The sequence below is a fragment of the Dermochelys coriacea genome, chromosome 25 (genome assembly GCF_009764565.3).
Source record: "Dermochelys coriacea isolate rDerCor1 chromosome 25, rDerCor1.pri.v4, whole genome shotgun sequence".
Lineage (NCBI taxonomy): Eukaryota > Metazoa > Chordata > Testudines > Dermochelyidae > Dermochelys > Dermochelys coriacea.
In genome coordinates, this window is record NC_050092.1 from 9157191 (window position 1) to 9183939 (window position 26749).

The window sequence follows — 26749 nt, forward strand, 5'->3', positions numbered from 1 at the left end:
ACCTTCACAGACTGCATAACTGATTGTCAGTGGGTGAACAAAAGCATGCCTGATGTACATCAAACCAGTTAAAAAAGAAGAAAGATCACACAATACAGGTGGAGGGCTATTTAGGGAAAGTCTCTTTTTTAGCATGCTACTATGATATTATTAGGGATTTTATTCTCTATCACATGTGGTGATCTCAGTGCAGCTGAATTTGTGATTTGCCTGCTTCTAGCTGGTATTTTCAGAAGAGGAATGGAAAGTAAGCACAGACGTTACTTGGCAAAATACAGTCTAGAGAATTCTTTTTTTAAAAAAGTACCATAAAATGTTAATGTTTGAAAGTGCTTTTCATAAATAGCAAAGATCTGCTTAATCTTTACATTTTCCTCTTTAACTGCAGGAGAGTTCTCAGACAGCAAACAACATAAATTTAAATTTAAATTTGAAGTGTTCCTCTAACGGCCCAGCTGCTGAGAACTCCAGTTGGAGTTTTGCTGTGAAAACTTCCTTCTAACAGAAGGGTATTAATCCTTGCTGGAGTGGGAACTCCAGGGGGTTTCAAGGTGGGGGGAGGGAGGAGAGAAGATATAAATCAGAAAAGGATGGAAAATGGTCACTTCTCTCTGAAATTTTCCAACAAAGCTGCTCCCGTTCAACTTCACATTTCTAAAGTGAAGGGTTTTAGTCTATTCTACCTCTTGATCGAAAAAAAGGATTACATTTTTGCAATGGAAATAGTGGTGTAATAGATATTGCATCCACGCAGCTCTATAAGCAGCAAAAAAACAGTTACATTTTATTGCAGCAGGATACAGAAACTGTACAAAAATTACACCTTGTAAATATCCACATTAGCCCCGTACATAAAAGAGACAGTATCAATCAAGTTCCAGTGTTATGCATGTGTTAACTGTGTATCGTGCCTTCATCTAGCCCGCCCTTTGTCAGGGGAAAAAAAAAAAAAAGAGGAAATCTCATGGAGGAGCTGGAGAGATTGGAAAAATAAGTAATCAAAAGGATGATTTGGAAAATGTTGCTCTTTAAACAGAAGAAGCCAGTCCTTTGTACACTTTTATAAAGGAAAGAGAGGAGTTTTGCACAAATTGGGGAAGCTTGACACAGTTAGTCATTTATTTGTCCCTTGTTTTGCAAATAAACGCACCAATAAATGATTGGGCAGATTTAAAAGCGGTGGGGGTAGGATTGGGGGAGAATCAATGTGCCTTTAATGATTTCAAAATAATGCTGACCTACACAATCTTTACTGCACAGAATTCCCCCCTTTCAATTAAAAAACGTTATCAATCCCCCAAAGCCCTAAAACAAAAAGTGAGGAAACCTCTATGTTATAATTTGGATTCCATTGAAATCTACAAGCAGCAGCAAGCCAGTTCCCAGTCTGACCCCACACAAAACAAATCCACCTTTCCCCTAAAGTCTGGGAGCAGCTGGCTCAAGGAGGATTCTTTAACTTTATTTTTAAACCTTATATTTTGATACCAGATGCAACATGCCAGACACAGACCAAGGGGTATTTACAGACATGGGGGGAGGGGGAAGGAAGGGATCTTTGCTGAAACACAATCAACACACAGAAAATAAATGGGGGTGAAAAAAACCCCTTCATCTCCAGTTTAAAAGAGAGAGACACATGCAGACAGGCAGGATCAACCACAAAATTAAAGAAGGCAAGAGATGGATTAACAAGCAGCCCAAGGGAAGCTCTCTGAACTGTAACTGGCTCTGGATGTTCCCAAACTGGAGAAGGGAATTATTCCCTTAAAAAGGAAACTCTGGACTGATGTTTTAAACTCAGCCACCAGAAAGTAAAGTAACAGTAAAATCTGCTCTGGGTCTAATCTAGCACAGAGCCAGGGGAGCAGCCCTAGGGGTCCTGGTGGACTGGGGTGTGGAGGAGCTCTTGGGAACATCTCGAGTGGGGGGGCAGAGGCGAAAGGGGGTCTCTATTTATCCTGCACCAGGAAAGCAATGGGGGCTAGCTCCTAAAGTGGCAGTTACTGAGCTGAGCACCAGAAGGGTTAAAAGGAGAGGGGGAATGAGGCGACAGCAAAGAATGTGGAGAGGGGAAAGGGGGCAGGGACGGGGAAGGAAAGGAAGCGGTGGGGAGAGAACTTGGAGAGGGGGAAGGAATGGGGGAGCAGAGGATGGGAAGCGGGTGATGGGGCAAGAAGAGGACACAGAGCAGGGGCAAAGGGGTGAAATGGGGGGAGCAGAGGACGGAGAACAGCCCCATGCAGAACCCAAGCCCCAGGGTGCCAGGAGCCACCCCACACACACTTCAGACCCAGTCGGGCTGCAGGACTCACCGTGTGGGCTGGAGCCTTCCCATCGGAGCCCCCGAGAGGGGCCCCCGGCTGCAGCACTGGTGGCCAAGAGGCAGCGGCTAGGGATCCATGAGGCGCCTGGTCCCCGTTAATCCAACCTGGGTTCGGAAGGGGGTAGGGGGTGACACTTCCTGCAGGGTCTGGAGCAAGACACGAGATGGGACCGGGAGGGGAAGGGGGGGCAAAGGCTGGGAGGAGCCAGGGGAGGGGCAGGGAGCATACAGAGTGAGACAGAGGTGTGGGTGGGGGGGGGAGGAGGGGAAGCAGGACAAAGTCTGTAGGGGAAAATCCATCAGGGACAGGGGAGGAGGGGGGCACAGATCCATAGGTGGGGGAGTTCCATAGGGGACAGGGTGTGGGAAGGGCAGGGGGGGAGCAGATCCGGGGGGGAAGAGATCCCTAGGGCAGGGCATGGGTGCTGGAACTGGGGCTGCTGCAACACTCCCTGCATATACAGGGTTTACAGTTTGGTTCAATGGCTCTCAGTACCCCCACTGCACACATTGTTCCAGCCCCCCTGGGGGAGGGAGAGCTGATCCATGGAGTGGGGAGATCTATAGGGGAACATGTGTGGGATGGAGGGAGGAAGAAAATCCATAGTGGAAGGTCTTCGGGAAGAAGAGGAGGAGCTCCATAGGGGAATGGGTGTGAGAGAGGGAAGGGAGAGCCCTTGGGGAAGGTGGGATGGAGGGGGACTGGAGCTGGCATGGCCCTGTAAGGGATGATGGTGTGAGGGATAGGGATGGATTTGGGGGAAGCCCCACAGAGATGTGCTGCCTTGGTGGGAGGGGGGCAGGAAGCCCCTCCCACCCGCCCCCAGGGCGTAGCAGCCAGTAACACCTTTAGCTCCCCAGGCTAAATATCCCTTCCATCCATGAGTTTGAAGCAGCAGAGAAGGTTGGGATTTTGTTTTTGAGGGAGGGGGTGACATATACCTGGGCCCCAGCCTGGTCCAGCTGCAACATAGCAAATAGAGACAGCTCACACATTTCCCGTTCCAAACTGGCTGCTAGCCTCATGCCCCAAAAGGCGAGAACCAGGGCAAGGAGAGCAAGACATACACTGTGTTATTGTTTCTAGGGGCTTATTATTATTAATTATTATTATTATTATTATTATTTAAGAAAGTCTTCCAGCTCCCTTTTTTATTTGTTGCTTCCCTATCTTGGCTACTGCCAGCTGGAGAATCTCCAAGCCACGGGCAAACAGCTGAGCCTCACATGCCCCCTCTGCAGGGCAGTTAATTATTTACCTCTTATACTGAAGGGAAACTGAGGTACAAAGATGGACTAACCTTCCAAGGGCGCACAGTTAACAGAGCAGCCAGCACTAGAATTCAGATCTCCCTTCGTTCAGGCCTGGTCCCCGCTAGAGAAAGAAGGTGCGTCTTTCAATACAGGTTAGCCAATACTGTTGCAATCCAAGCAGAGACCAGACAAACCAACAGGGCAGCAGGCAGTCACTGGTGCTTTAACTGCAGTCTACGAGCGTCACACAGATTTGCTCCGAGCTTGGTTAGACACCATCACAGTTAAGCTGCCGGTATCTTCTCTGCACTAGCACTGGCAATAGCAACAATGAGAAACCTTGGTACAAAAGCCTACTTCAGACACACGTCATGACAACCATGGCCTAGGAAGGGTGAAAGGGGAATGGCTACAGAATAATCGCCGCTACACATTTCGACAAGGCGAAACAAACAAACTAAACATCAATTTTTTGGTACTGTGGAGGCAAACTTTATTGGACTAAAAAGCCTGGAGATTTTTTTAAAACCCATTTGTTATTTATGAAGCACCATAGGTGTGCATGGCTCTTTACAGGCATAAAAAAAAAGTGATGATAATCCCTGGCCTGAGGACTTTATAGTCTAAATAAGACATAACACACCATGGGATGACAAACAAAAGATTACAGAAGGGGATCTGGGACAAAAGAGGGCTTCTGCAGAGAAAGACCATGATACACTTATTGTTACCTATGTGTGTTCAAGTTAATCTGAAATCCCATAGAGATGCTATGCTTTGCTTCGGGGTGGAAGCAAATCATTGTGTATTCCCTGTTTTAATGACTAGAAAATCAAAAAAGGAATCCTACAGAAAGCAGACATGTGGACAAATGGCTACGGAGGAGCACAAAAGAGTAGCACAAGCACGTAGGGACAAAATCAGAAAGGCCTAGGGACAAAATGAGTTACCCCTTGCAAGGGGCATAAAAGGCAGCAGGGAGAGATTATTTAAATAGGAGCAAGAGAAAGACGAAGGAAAGGGTAGGTTCTCTACTTAGCAGGGAAAGAAAGCTAATGACAGATGACATCAAGAAGGCAGAAGCGCTTCATGCCTATTTTGTTTCAGTGTTTACTAAGAAGGTTGATGGCCATCAGATACTCGACAAAATTAATATTGATAACATGGGGGAGGGGACGCAACCCAAAACCCGGAAAGAACAGATTAAAGAATATTGATATAAACTGGACGTAGTCGAGGCAGCAGAGCCTGATGAAATTCATCCGATGGTACTTAAGGAACTAGCTGAAGCAATCTCGGAGCCATTAGCCATCATCATCAAGGGCGCGTGAGGTCCCAGAGGACTAGAAAAGGGCACAAAAATAGTACCAGACTTTAAAAACAGGGAACAAAGAGGACCTGGGGAATTCTAGACCAGCCTGCCTGCCCTCGAGATCTGGAAAGACACTGGGGAAAGTTATTAAACAAACCAATTTGTAAGCCCCTAGAGGATAACAGGGTTATAAGGAATAGCCAACTTGTATTTGTCAAGAATAACCAAACTAACCCAATTTCCTTTGTTGACAGGGTTCCTGGCCTATCATAGAATCATAGAATCATAGAATATCAGGGTTGGAAGGGACCCCAGAAGGTCATCTAGTCCAACCCCCTGCTCAAAGCAGGACCAAGTGGATGGTGTGAAGCAGTAGACATGATATCTCTTTATTTCAGTAAGGCTTTGACACAGCATCACATACTATTCTCACAAGGAAACTAGGGAAATGTGATCTAGATAAAATTACTATCAGGTGGGTGAACAACTGGATAAAAGATTGTTCTCAAAGAACAGTTCTCAGTGGTTCACTATCAAACTGGCAGAGATGTTTCTCAGGGGATCTTGCAGGATCCAGTCCTGGGTCCAGTACTATTCAATCTCTTCATTCACGACTTGCATAATGGAGAGTATGCTTATAAAATCTGTGGATGACAGCAAGCTGGGAGGGGTGACAAGCACTTTGGAGGACAGGATTAGAATTAAAACAACCTTGACAAATCAGGGAATTGGTCTGAAATCAACAAGAGGATATTCAATAAAGACAAGTGCAAAGTACCACATTTAGGAAGTAAAAATCAAACACACAACTACAAAATTAGGAATAACTGGCTAGGTGATAGTACCGCGGGAAGGGATCTGGGGTTACAACAGATCACAAACTGAATATGAGCCAACACTGTGATGCAGTTGTGAAAAAGGCTAATATTCTGGGGTGTATTAACAGGAGTGTCTTATGCATGACACAGGAGGTAACTGTCCTGCTCTACTCAGTACTGGTGAGTCTCAGCTGGAGTAGTGTGTCCAATTCTGGTTGCCACTCTAAGAAAGATGTGGATAAATTGGAGAGAGATTCCAGAAGAGAGCAACAAAAATGATAAAAAGGTTTGGAAAATCCGACCTATGAGGAAAGTTAAAAAAACAGGCATGTTTAGTCTTTAGAAAAGAAGACAAAAGGGGTCCTGGTAACAGTCTTCAAACACATTAAGGACTGTTATTAAGAGGACAGCGGTCAATTGTTCTGTGGTACTCTGAGTTGGTTTCCCAGGCCTGAAAAAGAACTGTGTAAGCTCAAAAGCTTCTCTCTCACCCCAACAGAAATTGGTCCAATAAAAAAAATTACCTCCCCCACCTTTGTCTCTCTAATTGTTCTCCATGTCCACTGAAGGTAGGACAAATAGTAATTGGCTTAATCTGTAGCAAATGAGCAACATTCAGACTTTAAGGATAGTTAAATACTGTAACAGGCTCCCAAGGGAGGCTGTGGAATCCCCATCACTGGAGGTTTTCAAGACCAGTTGACAAACCTCTGTCAGGACTGATCAAGGTTTACTTGGCCCTGCCTCAGTGCAGGGGGCTGGACTTGATAGCCACTTGAGGTCCCTTCCAGCCCTGAAAAAGTAACATCCTGGATCCCCCTCCATCCCAGTCCTTGATTTTACTATTTCTTGATGGATCCAAGTTTAAAAATCTTGGTCATTTGGAAATTCTGCAAGCCGAAGACTGGAGTAGTCCCAGGGCTTAGAGGTTCTCTTGGCAAGCCTGTGTGTATATATACAAGGCAGTCATATGTGGAAGGGCTGCATGTGCCTTAGCATTGAGTATTTAGGGAAAGGGAGGAGCAGGGCATAAGGGAGGTCACATTAATTTTTAGGAGGGGGGAAAAAAAAAAAAGTCACCCAAGCAGACTCCCTTGATGTGTGTGCCCCAGCGGATGTGGAGGAGGGAATGGAGGAGCGGGAGCAGGGAGAAGATGCTTAAGAGATGCGAAGGGGGATCCAGATTGAAAACAGATGGGATTTTCCATGCCAACCTGACATCCGATACAGAGAGAGGCGGGTCAGAACTTCCCGTTCAGAGAACCTTGGCAGCCAATCCACCGTCGGGGGGGGGGGGAAATTGTTTGGTTTAAAATCCCCACTCTCTCTCACTGCCTGGGGTTGATGGGAAGCAGCGTTTCTGGCAGCAGACGGGCCTGCAGTTTGATGGTGTTGTTTTTAAAACTTTGAAATGTTTTATTTGATCATTAAGTATCCAACAGCCAATGGATCTGCTCCATGCTGCTGGCCCAAAGCCCAGCCAGCCAGTTAATACTTGACTTAGGGGCAGCTCCATGGGCATTCAGGTCCCACAAAAGGTCCTTACACACATGCAAAGAGAAGTGAGGGAAAGCTGTGTTTTTTTTTTTAAACCACACGCATCCCACCCCCAAAAGAATACTGAGTAAAGCAAATGCTAAATGCAAATGGGTGATTTTACAGGAAGGGGTGACAATGTAGTTGCATCCAGGGGCTTGCCAAAGGGGTGGCAGGATTTTGAAGGAGGAAGAATAAGGCAAGAGACAGCAGGGTGGGTTAACGAGGCCTAGCTGTTTTTTCTAGCCCTGACTGCTACTGTCTTGCACTAAAAAGTGCAAGGAGCACAATTAAGAGTGGCACACAAGCGCCTACAAAGCCCAAAGAGGGTTTTGCCAATGCACATTAGTTGTGATGACCAAGGTAATCAAGGTACAAGCACGATAGCTGGAGTGACAAACAGAGAGAGCTGATGGCTCAAGAGGGAATCCGGGGGCCCGTGTGCCCAAAGTCTGCATATGCCAGGACAAAGAGGACAAGTGTTCAACCATGAAGGAGTGAGGGTGAAACAGCTGAAGCCTGAGCATGGGAACACTCGTAGACAGAGCATGTATACACAATCCTTGCACACATCTAGTGATTGGCAATTATCCTCTCCCCCGACCCAGTTGACACCACCAGGGACAAGTGAAAACTCCCTCTCCGGTTTTTCAGCCCATGGCTGAGGTGAGGGCATCTGCCTCCCTCGTGGGTTTTGCAGTTCCTTTGAAAACCAGAAACAAAAAATTAATAGCGCAGGCCTGACCGCATACTTTCCAGGGGCTCTGGGAGACCAGCTCCCTGCAAGCCCTGTAACACACACTCTTTTCATTCAGGGATTTAAATACCCAATTGTGTCCGTTTTCAGCACATTCATTTTTAGCATTTTAATGATACGGTCCCCAGCTCTTGCCCTTCTTGGATTGGCCGCAGCCTTTTTCACTCTTCACTGAATAAGATTGGGAGGAAAGAGGGGTTAGCAAGAGGTCAAATATTTATTCTAAACCAAGTGTTTTTCCAGCAGGCGGGGGGTCCTGCAAGAGACAAAGACAAAGCGGTCAGTCAATTTCTCTGCCTGCAAGCACTACACCTTCCACTCAAGGGCTTCCAGAGGCTGGAGCTGAGATTTGCAGTGCATCTCAGCAAACTAGTTTACACAGGGTAAAAGATCGCTTCCAGAACAGGGCATCTGCAAGAGAAGCTACAATCAGCACCCCAGATGAGTTGCTGCCTCCATCTCTCTCTGTATAGTGGAGTGAACCAAGCTGGTCTCAGAAGAGAGGTTTCTTACAGCTGTCCACCCTTTGCAACTGGCACTTTCCCTGGGCATCGTCAACAACACCCAGTCTAGCGATGAGCTATGATTAATGCAGAGAACAGACTCTGGCTAAATCAATGCTCTTGTTATCGTAACAGACACAAACCTGCTTCCTTCTCCTCCAAACCTCCTCCCACAGAAAGATAAATACGTCTACCTGCCTCAGACACCCACCATGGAGCTGAAGTGTATAGCTTAAAAGCTATATCTGAATGTGATGAGTGTTTGAGCCCCTCCCTTCCATTCCCCTGCCCCTAGAGCCTGTCAAGGCAACACTGATTTTTCCACTGGAAAGCTCAACAAAGACATTTCAGGCATGTTAGAGCACAACTCAAAGACTCTACCAGGAACTACAAGGAACCTTATAAGACAAAGGACAGAGCAGGGAAAAAATAACCTCTCTCCTGCTACCAAAGAGATCCGTAACCCTTCCCCACTCTTGGGGAAATCCCACGCCCCTGCCAGTGTAAATCCATGTCGCTCCACTGACTTCAGCGGCTAGTGTAAACGGACATAGCTTTAATGGAGATACACAGATTCCCACCCGCCAATGATCTGGCTCAACGTGTCCTTTTAATACTGAAAAACAATACCTCCAGCTCTAGCACTTCCAAGGGCCCTGATCCTGCAAGCTGCCTCAGACGGACAGATCCGTACTCTTGTGCGGAGCATTGCTGGAGCCTCTGGGGGACTCTGAGTGGGTAGAGGGGGTCAAACTATGCAGAGCACCTTGCAGCAGGATTAGGGCATAAACTTTTTTTTTTAAAGGGACAGTGCATCCTTCAAACAGCCCCCCTCGCCCATGTCCTCACATTGCCAGAGAACATCACCAAATCCCGTATCACTTCCAATTCATTTGAAAGACATGTCTCCACCCAGGCCTTGCCCAGCACCCATACAGCCCTGCCCCACCATTAGGCGCACACCACTCGGCCCTGGCTCCTAGCTCAAACACGTGCCATCTGCTCTGTCGGCTCATCCTCTCCCTCTGACCCAAGTGAACCTCACCCCCAAGCCCCATTTCTAAAGGCATGGGATGGGGGGAGGAGAGGGAGAGAGATGCTGGTGGCGTTTCCACCCTTATCCCCAACACAGACCCCATCATAATCAGCCCCCGTTCCCTCAGCGTTCACCACAGCGCTTCCGACATCAGCTGCTCCAAGGATTTTTTTCCATCAAGTCATATCGAAATGATATTTATTAAATTTGCTCTCTAAGTCCCTCAATCTGCTCCATAATACAGTGAATCTGTGAGGTGGTTTCACTGATCCTGCCTCAATGAGACCAGATTAACATAGATGATCCCGGCTTTGCAGCTCTCTCATTCCGGGGGGGTGGGGGGTGGAGGGGGGTGGTGGCAGGGGGTCAACGGTTATTCAAGAAAGGCAAAAAACACTGGCAGTGATGCTCTGGCATGAAGGCAGGGTCACGGCTTCTTTCCTTTCATGTGCTCAGCTCACTGCCCAGGGGGAAAAGCACCTGGATTCTTAAGATGGCAGTTTCAGGTGGCAAGGTCGGTGCACTTAGAGTGGACCTGCTGCTAGCCAAAAACCCTGGAAGATTCTTCAGAGATTTATTTCAGCTTCTATTGCTCTTATCTTACCTTCCGAGTGCATCAACATTTTAAAAACAGTACCTTTATAAAAACAACCCAAGAAGTCCATTAAATCTAAAATTAGCTCCATAAAAGTTCATCAGATCCATTACCTCAGCATTCAGTTAAATTATGAAAATCATCAAGATAAGGAGGCACAGGGTCTATTAGTTTCTGGGAGAGGATGCTCTACAAACTCCCATCCCCTCTTACAACAGTTAATTACTTCAAGTTTCACTGGATTTAACTGATTTATTAAGTTTTTATTATTAAAAAAAATACTCCCTGAAACCTCCAGGGAAGTATGCAGAGCAAGACTGGGAAACTGCACTCCTATTGCATAACCATCCACACCCATCTACTTTCCACTGGTTGCATTTTGTCCATGCAAAGGTCCTGATCCTGCAATTGGATCCACATGGACCCAGCCGACTGCAATGGAGAGCTCAAAGTCAGGAGCAAGGATTCCTCTGCATGGATCCAATTGAAGGATCAGGGCCTGGGTATGTGAGCTACTACTTCACACAACGTAGAGTCAACCAGTGAAACTCACTGCAAGGGGATGTTGTGAAGGCCAGAAGTATAACGGAGTTCAAAAAAGAACTAGATAAGTTCCTGGAGGATAGGTCCATCACTGGCTATTGGCCAAGATGGTCAGGGAAGCAACCCCATGCTCTGAGTATCCCTAAACCTCTGACTGCCAGTAGCTGGGACTACATGAGAGGGGATGAATCAGTCGATAAATTCATTCCCTCTGAAGCATCTGGCACTGGGCACTGTCGGAAGACAAGACACTGGACTAGATGGACCCAGTGTGGCCGTTCTTATGAACTCTTCCAGGAAAGGCCCATCTTTGTTCTCGCACACCTATCGGTGTGCAATAGAGCACCAGCCCTACCCTCCCACAAAACATGTACTCACCACTGCAGCAGTGACATGCCCTGGGAGCCCATGAATTTAACTGCATGCTCGTCTATAGATTCAGTACCCACAGGCCTCCCTGACCTGCTCCCAGTTCTCTTTCCACCTTTCCCACCTGAACTCTTAACTATAGGAGTTTAATCGGGAGTAGCTGAGGCTCTCTCCTGCACCTGAATCCTCCAAGTTTGAAAGGAACCTCTCGCTAGCCAGCCTGGTCTAGCCAAGTGTTCCAGTGCTGGCAGATGCGGTTATAGAATGTTAGGGCCACCACTGATTTCCCCAAAAGCTCCAGCCTTATGTTGGGCTCCTCTGCGCCTTCCCACCTTTAAATGAGCTGAAACTTTCAAAGACACCTTAGAGCCAAAATAACCCAGGCCTGTGGACCGTCAGAGCAAGCTGCGAGGACCCGCTTTGTTTTGATAGGACTTTTGGGAAGTGCTGAGAGTTTGGGTGGGCTCAGATAACCTTTTGCTATTTAAACTGCAGTTCACGGTAGCGGAGCGGCACGTAGGCATCCCTGTTAGCCAGACGGTGGTTCCTCCTTGCATGGAATGTCATTTTAAAGGACAGGGAACCTATAGCTGGGGTGAGGTATAATTTTTGCATTCAAATCAAATGAGGTAAAAGGCGCCCAAAAAAGTCATTAACAACCCTAACTCGTCAGCTGTATTAGTCTAGCAGCCCACACTGCTGAGATAGTCCGCTTAGAGATCCTTGGTCATATTCCAGTAGCATCAAAGGTCCTACCTAGATTTAGGATCCTATTATGCTAGGCGTTGTACATACACATTGCAAGCTCTTTGGCCAGCAACCGTCTCTTACCATCTATGCAGACAAGAAAAAGACAAAGGCATGAAAGGGAAAGGGTCACCCAGAAGATCAGTGGCAGAACAAGGAATAGAAGCTGGTTCTCCTGAGTCTGTAGCCAGTCTCCAATCCGCTAGGCCGCACTGCAAGCTCAATCTAGTTTTCCCTCACCCTTCCCTTATGTCTTGAGGACGGAGGGAACCCCAGGGCCAGCTCTCACCATTAGAAGTAAGCTCTGGGCTTTCCTGACTCTCCCACGAGACACAGATGTGCCTCATCTCAGCTTTTTGCATCGTCTTAGCACCGGTACCCCTGCCTCCAGCCAATGCTAACCTGCTGGACACTTGCCCGGACCCCTCCAGCTCCAAACGGGGCCGTTTCTTCCCCTCCATGGCTCTGACAGGATTAAGCCGAAAACCTGGCCCCACTTTTGCATCTGCTTTTTAAAAATCAGCAATGATTCTGGAAAAATTGTGTCAGAGAAAAAGATTGTTCAAAATGTTCCATAGCCGCATATCCAAATACTTTAATTAAAAAAAAAAAAAAAAGAAAAAGAAAAAGATGCTGCTAATTTAAAAAACAAATGTTTAAGCAATCACGCATGTTTATTTAATTTGTCCTTTTTAGGCCAGAAAAGGCCCACCGCTGCTTGGAGTGACTGCCACATGGCATTATCACGTGTATACATGGCTACTTCCCTGGTCTGTTACAAAATGGAAGCAGCGAGGGGACAGTATGGAAGAGGAGGAAACATTCACTGAGGGTCTAGGCTGTCCTAATAGAAACTGACAGGGGTGGGGTTAAGATGAAACAGGGCACCAATCCCCGCAGCCCCAGGGGAGAGATGGGACTGCTGTGCTGGGCATTAGAGTCAGATCTCCTGGGTTCAATCAGCAGCTTTGTCATTCACAACATGCTGTGGTGCACATGAATTCCCTTCTCTTCGCCTCAATTTCCTCTCTATAAAGGGTGATGGCTTAGTACAGTTATAGCCAGTAAATACCCCAGTGTCCAAGGACAGAAAAAGCGGTGCGCTATTTGCCCATAGGCTCAGCCTCGGCACGGGAGTGCTTGCATATATTTGTGGAGTCTACTCCCTGTTCAATCCCAATGGGCTGCCGATGATGTTCAGAGGAACCAACACATGCCCTGGCAAAGCTAAGAGGCCCAGCAAGGAGAACAGAAACACTGCTGCCTTGAAGAGGCGATCAATGTTTTTTACCACACAGTTTTCCACTGTCCCTCTGCAAGTTACACAGACTTGTAGACCCTAGTTTAAAAAGCGGTAACACACACACAAAATCCATTTAAAAATGCTTTGAACACCAATTAACTCTCGGCTCAATATTTATGGTAGCCTCTATGGGAACTGATCGCCCATTGATTAATGGATGGGAAGGATTGTCTCGCTGCAACGTGGGGCTAAAGCAAAGCAAAGCTCGTGACGAACTTGTGTGATAGGTCACATCTACCGTCAATTAAAGACTTGCTTAATCCACCACGTGGCCGTTTGTCCTCACGTTGCCTGCTGTGGGTAAGTTTAATCGAGTGAGGGATTTACAGTAGAGGAGGCACAGCTTCATGGTCCGCAGAGAAAGTGACAAATAATTATCTTGTCTTGGACTCCACTCAATGTCAACAGGGTTTGATTTGCTGCGAAGGCAATGGAGCCTGCTGAACCGGTTTCGTACCAGACACGGAATTTGTGCTGCAGCAGAATTTCGGTGGCGTCTGAGAGACCATCCGCTACGTCAATATGGGCAGCCACAAACCGTGACACATATTCTCGAGGGCTGCAAAATGACTCAACTTCCTGGAAGTTTTTGCACCTTTGAACATCACTGATAAGAACTCCGTGGCTTGGCTTGACCGGATTGCATAGGCCAAATAATAAAACAGGGCTTACAGCCACCTCTGCTATCTTCCGCTGAAAGGTTATTTTGTAAGAACGGTCAGCGATATTCCTCTGTGAGTCACAGCAGAGAAGGTCTCCTACAGCAACAGTGAACTAGAAGGGACCATCTTTGCTCTTTCTAGTGGTAGAAGAGCCGCATTGCCAGAACCCTGTGCTACATCAAGACCCTCTTCTCTTCCACTCACCAGTAGAAGTGCTCTGCAACTGGTTTTATCTAAAGGGAGACTCTGCCTCTCTCTCTTCTGATATAAAGACGGCCTGTAAAGATTTATTTTCTGCATCATACCTTTAAAATACCAGAAATATCAGCTCCAGTTGTCCTTGGTTTTGCTGGAGTGATTCTGGGGGAAAGGGGTGGAAATGCACTCAGAGCTCTCAGCCTTAAGGCAAATGGGGCAAGAATGATGAATCTGCAAAGACAGCCTAAGTGTTCATTAGCTCATAGCTCCCCCTGCCCACTCCCAAAGTTTACAGGTCTGGGCTATACCCAAAGTTGCACCAGTTTAACTAAAAGGTGGGATATTGCATTGATGTCGTTAGGCTGGTTATTTAACTAGAAACAAGCTAAAATAACATAAGCCAAGTTTATAGACAGGGTCTATGCACCAGTTTAAGTGGTACAATATCACTCTTTTAGTTAAACAGTGAAACTTTGTATTTAGAAAAGCCCACCGGGCCTCTTGCAAGTTAAGAATTCCACTAGTTCTCCAATCGCCAGAGAGTCTGCGGCGGCATAAGAGACTCAAACGCCTAACGTAAATTAGGGTTAAAGCAGTTTGTGCAGTGAAAATTAAAGCATCCATTCGTGAGACCAAACAGCAGAGGGCTGGGTAGTGAGAAGAGATGTTTTTTCCAGCTGAGATTTGAAGCGAGAGAGAGAGAGAGAGAGAGAGACTGACTTATGAAGGTTGTTCCAAACGGCAGGAGCTGCAAAGAAGGTGGCACTCACTCAACTGGCTAGACCGCATGGAAGAAGAGATATGAGCAGAAACTGTGAAAGAGACATTCTGCGAGGTAGGATAGAGAATGATTTCAGAAAGAGCTGACAGGGAACAGGTAGCCAGTAAAGGTGCCGGAGGATGGGATGATGTGGTCCCACTTCTTGTGCCAGCCAGATGGTGGGCACTGGTTGTTCTGAAGTCCTGAAAAACCAGGAAGTTAACTCTGGAAGTCACAGCAGGATTTCTTGGTTAACGTTCACATGACACTTCAGGTCTATGAACCGCAATACAAGTATTGGAGTGCAACCTTGAACGTGAAAGTGCAACTTACAAATGCAGAATTTTTATTTATTTATTTATTTTAAACATAATTGCACTTAAAAACAAAACCTGGAACACTTTAAAGCCTAGAAGTCGAACCATGAAGGGGCATACAAATGTTTAGCATCTCTGGCACGTAAATACCTCGCAGTGCCGGCTACAATAAGGCCATAAGAACGCCTGTTCTCACTTTCAGGTGACACTGTAAGAAAGAAGCAGGCGCATTATCTCCTATATGTAAACAAACTTGTTTGTCTTGGCAATTGGACTTGTATGAGGTGAATTGAAAAATACTATTTCTTTTGTTTACCTTTTTTACACTGCAAATATTTGTAATAAAAAATAAAATAAAGTGAGCATGGTGCACTTAGTAGTCTGTTTCAGATGGGTAGCCATGTTAGTCTGAATCAGCAAAAACAACGAGGAGTCCTTGGGGCACCTTAGAGACTTTAAATGGGCGACCTTGATTGCAATGGCCTCATTAGCACTACAAAAGTAATTTTCCTTCTTTGACATTCAACCCTTCTTGTCAACTGTTGAGAACAGGCCACTTCCACCTTAATTGAATTATGCCCAAATAAATGGGTTAGTCTCTGGAGGTGCCACAAGGACTCCTCCGTTGTTTTAGTATTCTGTGCTGTAACTGAAATCAATATATTTGAAACATGTAGAAAAAACTTCCAATAATATTTAAAATACATTTAAATTGGTATTCTATTGTTAACGGTGCAATTAAAACTGCGATGAACCACAGCTTTTTTTTAATGAAGTTAATTTGTTTTGCATTAATCACATGCATTAACTGTGATTGATTGACAGTGCTAGTCCATAATTTTCAAGATTTTTGAGACGCCTTAAGGGGCCCAATTTTCAGGGCACGGTTACTTGGCATTTTTCTTTAAAAGGGCCTTAGTCGGTGTCTTAAGTTGGACATTCAAATAGGATTTGGATTTTTTGTTGGTTTTTTTTTTTTTTTTTGGAAGTCCTGCTCCCTCCTCTTCCCCTCCCCCCGCCCAAAGTGGCTTATCCCCTATGGGGCTGAAAGGCTTGTATACAGATTTTGGAGCTCACAAAAAACAGAGCCTCTTTCTTGGAAGGATTCTTAAAAGACAACATGCAGCTGAGCCAGGCTCAATTTTGCCCATCATTATCTTTGGCTTTAACAAATAGCTTCTGGGGATGGCAGGCACTGTATTAATTTTTCCCCTGTGTAATGAGCAGGATGGTTGAAGAAATCGCTGGCTTGTTGATTCGTTTGCCTCCCCAGCCCAAAGCAACGAGCTACTTCTTTGTAAACTGCAGGATGCGTTAAGGTCTCAAAATCTGAACTACAGAGTCAGAAGGACTGGGGAGTTCCCGGGGACAGGTCTTGGCCACATTCAAAACATCCATGTGAAGTCAGTCTCCAAGACGCAGGCATTCAGACACTTCCATCTACCTCCCATCTCAAGGGGAGTTTGGGTCCAAGTATCCCCACCCGACATAGGAAGGAGGGAGACTGGGATTTTTCAAAGGAGTGCAAGGTGTCATGGACTCACCCCAAAATGCTACCACACCAGGTTTTTCTCCATTCATGGAATGACACCACTGATGGCTTTCTACCCTCCCTCCCCTGCAAGAGCAGGGGTTCCCAGGGACAGCAGCTGGGGTTAGAGCATTTACGCCGGTTTCCCCCAGGGACGATACTCCTTACGCAGCTTCCTGCACGTTTCCAGGTGATGCTAGGGCAGGAGGGAACACGAAGGGCAGGTTGTGTGCCAGTCTCCGTAATCGGCGAAGGGTGCGGCTTTGGAGACACCATAACATACAGGGAAAGGGAATGGCTCTGAGCAGCACCTTGGAGAACAGTGTTGGGGGCTGGGCAAGTGGGGGGGGATTTAAGGTTTTAACAGATTTCTCCAAATCCCTTCAAAGCCTCTTTATTGAGAGAGTGAGAGAGCGAGTGAGAGAGAGAAATTCCCCCTGCCCCAGTGAAATCATCTCTAATCCTTTCCTCTGCTGTCCACAGCACCGTCACCTTTCACTTGCTGGGACAAGTGAAATAATTAGAGGAGATTAAAGGGACTGGGACTTTTCATCTTGGAAAAGAGACGACTAAGGGGGGCATATGATTGAGGGCTATAAAATCATGACTGGTGTGGAGAAAGTCAACAAGGAAGCGTTATTTACTCCTTCTCAGAACACAAGAACTAGGGAGTCACCCAATGAAATTAATAGGCAGCAGGTTTAAAACAAACAAAAGGGAGTATTTCTTCACACAACATGAGCCAACCTGTGGAACGCCTTGCTAGAGAATGTTGTGAAGGCCAAGACTGTAACAGGGTTCAAAAAGAAACTAGATAAGTTCATGGAGCATAGGTCCATCAATGGCTATTAGCCAGGATGGGCAGGGACGGTGTCCCTAGCTTCTGTTTGCCAGAAGCTGTGAATGGGCGACGGGGGATGGATGGATGACTCGATGATTCCCTGTTCTGTTCATTGCCTCTGGGGCACCTGGCACGACTGGATACTGGGCTAGATGGACCTTTAGCCTGACCCAGGATGCCTGTTCTTATAGAAGAGAAGCTAAAGCGGCAGGGGTAGGACGGAGCTTCTACAGCAGAGGAGCTGCTGCCGTTCCCCCTCCCCTCAGAAGGCAGTGGGCTTCTCCAGCAATTGCAGCAGGAGGGGAGGTGCTAGAGCCTCGGACCCTGGAGAAGGGGCTGGCCTCACCCAGGGACATGGCTCTCCTGGCTACATACACCCAGGAGGAAAGTAGGATGAAGAGGAAGGAGGTGCTAGGCTGGAGCCATGGTGCTGCTAGCGCTCACCATCATGACCCAGACTCTTCCTGAGAGACTCATTCAGCACGCAGGAATGGGAGCTGCCTGTTGCATTTTGTTTCCATCCGCGGGTGGGACTCTTCTCTCCTCCTCCCAGCCCCCCGCAGCTGCTAGCCTCTCTAAAGGTGGTGGAGCAGGATGATTAGCGTTTTGCCTCCTGCAGCATTTCCATGAGCAGTTCCCCCTGTGGTAAGAAACGTAGCATCTGGAGGCCCGGTGGCATATCTGATGCAACGGCTGATCCTCCAGGAGGCAGGCTATTGAAAAACAGGATTAATTAGTCCTCAGGAGGGGCAATCCTTAGAGTCCCAAATTAGGATCCCGCACGTGGTAGCTTTAGAGCGCTATCACAGACAGAGCGGTCCTGGAAGAGGAAGCATGTGGTCCTGGCTGCAGTGTGCACAGAATGACATATCTAACCCTTGGTTTCAGAGTAGCAGCCGTGTTAGTCTGTATTCGCAAAAAGAAAAGGAGTACTTGTGGCACCTTAGAGACTAACAAATTTATTAGAGCATAAGCTTTCGTGAGCTACAGCTCACTTCATCGGATGCATTTGGTGGAAAAAAACTTTTTTTCCACCAAATGCATCCGATGAAGTGAGCTGTAGCTCACGAAAGCTTATGCTCTAATAAATTTGTTAGTCTCTAAGGTGCCACAAGTACTCCTTTTCTTTTTGCGTATATCTAACCCTTGTCCTGCTTGCTCGGGACAGCAGTAGCTCAGAGAATGCAGGAACCCAGCAGAAATTAACAATCAGGATAAGACATGCCCATTCCCAGATTCCCCACTGAGCCTTCCCCAGCAAGCAGGAGACCCTACAGCTACAGCTGTGCAGATTTAAGTTTATGTTTAGATGTATTCTATTTTCCAGCCTTTCCGGTTGCAGACAGAGTGCCTTTCATATGTGCAGCGAATGCAGAGCGGTGCAGATTTCCAGAATCTGCAGTCAGCTCATTCCAGCACCTCAGCAGCTGCTTAAAGATTTGCTGTGCAGCCACGGAGCGATGCTAACAAGACTCAATGCAGCTTCCCAGCTGTTCAGAACCTCGTGGGGAGCAGTGAATCGGTCAAGGATCACATCAGCCTCCCTGCTTGGGAAAGCTCTGGGCAACAGCTGAGTTAGCCCCAGGCATTGTTCACCAGTGAGCAGACCTCCACGCACAGAGACGGGGGGAACGGAGATGGGGAGGCTGTTCCCACCCCTTGCAAGGGTCTGGAGATGTTGGAGGGAGGGAGCAGAGCCCATCTGCAGCTAGAGGGGGTGGAGCTGCAGATTTGCCAGACCCCTGCAAGTCAGAGTAATACAGATGATGGAAACAGGGACAGCCCTTTCCTAGATAGCCAAGCACTACCCCCTTCCCTTCTCGGAAGCCGAGCTTCTCGCCAGGATGTTGCTCTTGCTGGAGCCCCTCCCTGCCCTGGCTTTGGTATCTACCGGTGGCTGGTACTGAGGTCACAGTGCCTTGACCGGGAGGAGTCTGGTAAATGTTAAGCTCCATCTAGCAGCACACTGAAAACCACACACACACAGTACAAGCCTCCCCAAAGCCCTTTACACAGGTGGAGAGGTTATGGGGGGGGAGAGAAAAACAGTAATATCCTGCACCCCCTACCCTCTTCAAGCGTTCCCAGAAATAAGTTCCTTGCATAGTCTTCGCCTTCAGCCATGCTCAGAGAGCCAGGCTGCGTTTCAGAGCCTCCAACGTGCAGCGATCCCAGAGTGACGTAAGCCAGAAACGCCTGTGACAGGTTAGGATAGTCTTCAAGAACTCCCTCCCTCCCGCATTCCCACAGGCCTGTCTCTTCTCAGAAGCCGAACTTCTCACCAGGACATTGCCCCCATTCCCTGCATTAGGTGGAGCAGTGAAGTTCTGCTTAGCCAAGCATCTCACCAGGAAGACCTGAACACACTGGGGCAGCAGCAGCCTCCTGCAAGAATTCGGCCGGGAAGCAGCTTTGGGAAACTCGTCTCTTGCGCTTTTAAAGCATCCGTTTGTGTTTGTTTGCATTTTTCTTTTTAAATAAAAGAAACTGCTGCAGTTTCTCCTGGTGGCACAAGTCTCTCTGTGCAAATCCTGCAACAGGGGTCACACCAAGTGAGAGCCAAAACGGCGCTCTCCCAAGAGTGCCACACCAGAGGAAGTGACCTCCCCCTCCTCCCGCGCTCTCCACTGACCCTCAGGGGTTTGATATCTTGTAACTGAATATCTCACACACACACACACACACACACACACACACACTATAAATAATGTGATACGTAACATACTGTAAGAGAAAGTGCTTGGGCGACTGCACTCTCCCTCTCCCTGAAATAGCCGCACTCCAAGAGCGGCGTGTCAGAGCTCAAAGCTTAGTATTGTGCCAACTCCACCAATTGCGGCAACTGTGGATTTCTCCCTTCCCCCACTCCAACTCTTCCAGCTGTACTGCAAGCTCTCTCCTCCATGCAAACACAACACGCTCAGGCCCGGGGCTATACATTCTGAGTGCAGCTCCTGCCAGCCAATGCAACTGGAAACCTGCTGTTTCCCTGTTAAATACATCTGAGCTTATGCTGTGTTTAAATACTATGCAGTATACAATACGCATCCCAACGCATGAGCTGTCCAGGACAAAGAGAGTTTTACTCGGGCTTTGTAATGTGCTAGGTAAATACATGCTATAAACAGTCTGTATCCCTATGTTCACTCCCTTTACAAAGCTACAATGTGTTTTGTACAAAATATGCCTTGTGAGGTATCACTTGAAAACTCATAATTTTCTGATCATTATTGTCCCAATAAAATATGTGTGGCAACATTGTAAATAAAGTTATAAGATTCTATTATATGACATTCCTGAGACATGTTCCAAGTTTAGAAAAGCAGCTACAAAACAGTTCATCAGAGACAAAAGGTGAACTGATGCCTCAGCCTGGTATCAGCAAAATCAAATGGACCATCACCACCTGGTTAAGGGGCAATGCTTTTGTAGGATAAAAAGGGTGTGAGTGAAAAAAAAAAAAAATCTACATTTTGGCAAAGAAGCAGCTGGAGTTTCCCGTTGCCACAGACTTTCTGTCTCCTGAACTTCAGCTGGAGATGATTCTCAAAGAAAAAAAAACCCAAAACACAAAAACACCAACTGTAAGAAAGAGAAACGGATGCCCCAAAATACTCCTCCCTTTGTCTCCGCCCACGGCATTAACCCCACCTGAAGGACAGGGAAATTAACACTGATGTGGGGGAGGGATCCTGGCCGAAAGGAATCCAGCCAGTAAGACTGCTGATAGCATATGGTGAGAGAAACCTTTGCTTTGAATTCATTCAGCTTGTTAAATTAGGAGTTAGTTGCATTTTACCTTTTATTTCTTTGTAACCAATTCTGATTTCCATGCCTCATTACTTATAATCACTTAAAATCTTTCTGTTGTTAATGAACTTATTTTATTGTTTTATCTAAACCAGTGTTTGGGAAATTCCATTCGAGATAACAAGATTTGTGCATATCATTTTCTATTAATGAAACGACAGACTTTATACGAGCTTGTATTGTCCAGGAGGGTGCTGGGAAGTACTACATGCCCATTTCTGGGGGAAAACGCTGGGACTGGGTGTTTGCTGGTGTTACCACACAGTGTAATTAATGAATGGCTGGCTATAGCACTCAAACAACATAGCGGAGAGTGATTTACATGCTGGAAGTTGTATGTGAGCAGACCAGGAGGGGTTGCTCTCATAGTGAAGCAGTGCAAGAGGCACCCCAGACTGGAGAAATATGGGGACACAGCTGCCAATGAGTCCAGCATGTATGCTGAGCATTAGGAATGCTAGTGCCCATGTAGGATCCAGGCCTATATTTTTGCCCGAGATAGTATTTTGGGTTTTGCTTGCCTGTTTGATTTTTTGGTACGTACACATTCTTACTAATATGTGTAAATAAAGACACTGTGTATGTTGCTTTTGCTTAAGCCAGATGGGTTTGTTAGTATAATGGGAACAGAAAAGAGCAGTTAAAGTATTACTGGGCATGGTGGGAATATCATATGAGCGCACACTTGAAGACTGCCTCAACTCCTATCTCAAGGCAAGTCAAGCAACTAGTCAGGAGGGGCAAGGGTGGGGGAGGTAAAACACTAAAAAGGCCAGAGAAATGCCTGCCCCTGACTGTAGCACAACCTCACTCCTTATCCTTCCACGGGGTCCAAAGAAGGTGGGACAAAGACCCAAGACCCAAAATGGAACATGACCATAAATTATAAGGGGTGGGACTGTGGGTGTGCATTTCAGGTATAATTATGTCTGCTGATGACGGGGGGGGGGGGGGGGGGAGAGATGGGACACTGGGAAATAAGGCTCTGCGGCGTAACAGTTATGGTATACATGCTTGCTGGAAACTAACCCCAATAAACATTGCATTGCCTGCATTTTGGACTCCTGGTCTTCCGCTTTCTGTCTGTGTGACAAGAACCAATTTATAACCCCATCAAGGGTCCTGCATGGTGCATAGCTCCTCACTCTGGTGGCTCGTTTCTTAGCTCAGTTCTGGCATTTTATAGCAACCTGCCACATCAGAGTGCTTCTGTCATCAGTCTCATGGACCCACTAAACCTTTACTCTAGGGGTGAGAAAGAGCCTCTGCTAGGTAGCTCCTACACTGCATGGCCTGCTCGGTCTTCTCCCATGGGGCCTTTCACCGTGTCAACAAGGGAGACCTAACAGCCTGCATGTACACACCAGAGCCTGGGAGGGGACCAGGAGACCAGCCGAGGGCGACAGAGTACTGTACGAGGGAGGCCTGAAGTTCATGACTGGGTGGAGAAGGGGAGCCGTCTCCAAACTAGGGCACTGTTCAACATCAATCTCCATGCCATAGATGTGGAGGAGATGGAAGATGTGTCCATCTGGGTCCCCCTTCTTTCCCTGGTTAGGGTTTGGAGGCGAGTTCAGTAATACAAATAGAGTCAAGGGAGGAGAGTGCGGAGAACAGTCAGGCTGGAGGGAGTGTACTAGTGGAGTTGCTCAGGGATTGGTGTTGGGACCAATCTTATTTAATATTTTTATTACTGACCTTGGCACAAAAAGTGGAGATCTGCAAATTTTATTAGCACATGACACAAAGTTGAGAGGTATTGCCAATACAGAGGAGGACCAGAATATCGTACAAGATTTAAATGACCTTGTAAACTGGAGCAATAGAAATGGGATGAAATTTAATAGTGCAGTGCAAAGTCATGTATTTAGGGACTAACAACAAGAATTTTTGCTATAAACTGGGGCCGTATCAATCTGAAGTGACAGAGGAGGAGAAAGACCTGGGTGTATTGGTTGATCACAGGATGATTATGAGCCGCTGCTATGATGCGGCCATGAAAAAGCCTAATGCAGCCCTAGGATGCACCAGGCAAGGTATTTCCAGTAGAGACAGGGAAGTTTTAGTACCATTATACAAGGCACTAGTGAGACCTCATCTGGAATACTGTATAAAGATGAATGCAAACTAGAATAGGTGGAGAAGGGCTACTAGGGTGATCCAAGGAATGGAAAACCTACCTTATGAGAGGAGACTTAAGGAGCTTGGCTTGTTTAGCCTAACCAAACAAAGGCAGAGGGAAGATATGATTGCTCTCTATATAAACTGGCCATCAACATCTTTATGCTTGAAATTAGATGAAGGCTTCTAACCATCAGAAGGGAGCCATAGGGCAAAAAACCTAACTGGCTTCAAGACTGAGCCTGGTAAGTTTATGGAGAGAATGGGATGATGAGACTCCCTACAATGGCATGTAGACGATCTGCAACAGCTATCAACAAATATCTCCAAATGCCAGTGACGGGACACTAGCTGGGGAGGGCTCCGAGTTACTACAGAGTTCTTTGCCAGGTGTCCGGCTGGTGGGTCCTGTCCACATGCTCAGTGCTAACTTGTTGCCATATTTGGGATTGGGAGGGAATATTCCCCTGGGTCAGATTGGCAGAGAGCCTGGGGGTTTTTTTGCCTTCCTCTACAGCATGGGAAATAGGTCACTCGCAAGTTTAAACTAGCGTAAAGGGTGGAGTCTCTGTAACTTGAAGTCTTTAAATCATGATTTGAGGACATTTGTAACTAAGCCAGAGGTTAGGGTCTATTACAGAAGGGGGAGGAGGTTCTGTGGCCTGCAAGGGGCAGGTCACACTAGAGGATCATGATGGTCCCTTCTGACCTTAAAGTCTATGAGAAAGAGCCCCACCACCACCGGCAGCTGATCCACAGCTAGGAGGCAGCCTGGCCACTCAAGCAGAGGCAACTCAAACCCCAGATTGGTGAATTTCCCATCTTCGAGCAGCAAAACTGAGTTACTCTACAATTCTCCCATATCACCAGCGGAGTAAATCCCCTTCCCCTTATCATGGGGAACTAGCCCCTTGCCGTGGCGCCTTGCCCCACCTCCAGCTGTGGATTCCCCATCCCATCCACACCGACAGATTGCAGGTGTCTAGAGTTCTTGACCAGGCTGTAAGAGGCAGAGACATCCACGGATGCTCTTGCCTCTGGAGAAGAACAGCATGAAGGAGGGCATCTACTGCGGCTGCCCACTAGGGCCACAGCGAAAACCCAGAGCAATGCAAAGTTCAGGCCTTCCCCCAAAGCCACAGAGAAGGAAAGAGCCCCAGAGAGCGTTTCCAGAAGATCAGCATGTTATATGGTGCTTTGGATTCCCCCCCACGCCCTGCACACATGCTGCCCCTTCCCTTCCCCCCCCCGATCCTATGTCCCATCAGCCGCCCAGAGAAGGCCCCGGAAGCTGCAGGTTAACAAATCCAATTTGTCAGACACAAGAGGCAAAACGTTTCATTTATGCTGGCTCTTTTCTTGAGGAAATTGCTCAGACATTTCAAACGTGCCATGTCACCAAGTCACTCCATGGCAGAGCAGGGGACAGCAGTAGAAAGCAAAAAAGGAAGGGAAATGCATTCAACTGCATCTCCCCCTCCCCCTGGCCTGGGTGGGGGACTGAGCACTGGACAGCATGAGGCCTGGATTCTTTGCATCTCTTTTTCGGGGCCAAGCCCCGACTCAGGCTTTCATATCAACCCCCACCTCTTCTCTGCCAAAGATGCCAGCCTTCGGCACCTGCTTGTTATGTTTTCAAACGAGCACCTGCCTGCTTTCTCCCGTGGCCCCTTACACATTAAATTATTTGTACATCTGCAGCACCCAGGATCCCCCTCTCCCTGACCAGAACCGCACTGGGCTAGGTGCTGTACAAACACTGAATAAAAAGGACCCGCCCTGGCCCATGGGATGTTCAGAAAACATCCTCAGAGCCACCTCCCCCCTAGTCCTCCTTCCCCCACTCTGCCTTGATACCTATCACACCCATAATGGTCAGGCAGCTACTGTGCTGAAACCGCAGATCATGCTGACGAGGATTGTTTCCTTGTGCTTCCCTTTCTGTAGGCATTTGTCATCTCTCGTCTTAGACTTAAGACTGGAGGCTCCATGGGGCAGGGACCATTGCTTGCTTCTGTTTGTACAGCACCCAGCACCACATGGTCCTAGGACCATGACTGGGGTTCCCAGGTGCACCTGCAGTACAAATCAATAATCCAAAATAACCGGACATCCAATGGAGACTCAATCTGCTAGTGGCTACATGACCAAGCCAACCATCCTGAGGCACATGTAGGCAAAGGTCCATTTTGAGTCCCTCCCCACCACCCCTGGCAAGAAGGCCAGAAGCTCAGCTGCCTCTGAAGTGCTGGTTTCTAGGGCAGAAGTAACTCAGCCCCTCACCCACCAAACCCATCCACCCGGAGAAGGCAAAAAGATGGTGAGACACATCTTCTCTAGCAAAGGCAGCAGGGTGGCCCTTACAGCATGCATCCCAAATCCCAGTGCTCCCCAGAAGCAGTCAAATGTTCTTGCTCTTATCAGATGGGGGACATGGAAACAAAGCCTGGGTACATCACTTGGTTATCTGAACCCTGCAGTTCCAGCTCTACTCAATCCCACAGTTTCTGCTCATTGAACAAAGGAAGGGAAGGGGAAAAGAGCTGCCCTGCGCATGGTACCCTGCTCCAAGGCAAGTACCTGCCACCCCCTGCCTACAACTAGACCAGAGGTTAGAAAAAGGCAGGGACCTAACAGGTCCTATCCAATCCATCTTTCCATGCAGGACTGCCCTCTGCAGCCCATCCCACAATGCTCTGTCCAGTACAAATGTCCCAAGCAATCGGGCTTCCGTTACTTTCTTTTGGGGAGACGAATTCCCCCTCCTGGCAGAAAGAGGGCTATTTGGCTTAAGTTTCCCTTAGTTTCATGCTATCTCTCCTAGTTATGGCCCCATCCGGAATTTCCCTCGATCCTTGGTATTCACATCTACCGAGCAGTCGTACGCGGTTTGTAGCACCCCCTCCCTGCCCGTCATGGCTTTAGCTGCTCAGCATTTCACTTGTTTGGTCTCTGCTCAGCCCATCACCTCGATTGCTGTAACCTCTGCCTAGCTGGTTCACACTTTTCTGGTAAGGTGGTACTGAGAGTTGGATGAAGCAGATCCATCACACCGGAGCCACCTATATTTAACCCACACTAGCCGTGTGGCACTCTGTTCCCTTCCCGTGGACCGTCCACCCATAGATGTTCATGGCTGTGCTTCACCTTTTGGTTAAGGATTCCAGTTCTGTGGCTCAAGCAGATCCAAAGGTCCCAGGTTCAACCGCCTGATGATGCATGACACCAGGCAGAGATGGAGCACTGCCGCCCTGCAGTGCAATGGAACTCCCCCTGAAATGCTGCGCCATTGATCGCTCACATCCCATGACAAACTCCTGTCTGATTTGTTGTGTACTCTCACCCCCAACGTCTTTGGTGTTGCTACTTTCCGGGATTGTTATATGGACATGTGGGACCTGGGCCCCACC

At 47.4% G+C, this 26749-nt stretch overlaps 1 protein-coding gene across 32 annotated transcripts in view; it reads right to left on the reverse strand.

The window, feature by feature from the left end:
* The window catches only part of PTPRS (protein tyrosine phosphatase receptor type S), a 251694-nt gene that overhangs the window by 197038 nt on the left and 27907 nt on the right, over window positions 1–26749 (reverse strand). For 2 of the 32 annotated variants that reach the window (XM_043502579.1, XM_043502573.1), the window contains exon 1: window positions 2316–2514. The exons of 27 other annotated variants lie outside the window; for them this stretch is intronic. The gene's annotated coding sequence lies outside the window, so the exon portion shown is untranslated. Of the gene's footprint in view, window positions 1–2315; window positions 2524–26749 lie in introns of those variants that run through there. 3 more of the 32 variants (XM_043502580.1, XM_043502565.1, XM_043502576.1) reach the window with 3 other exon arrangements.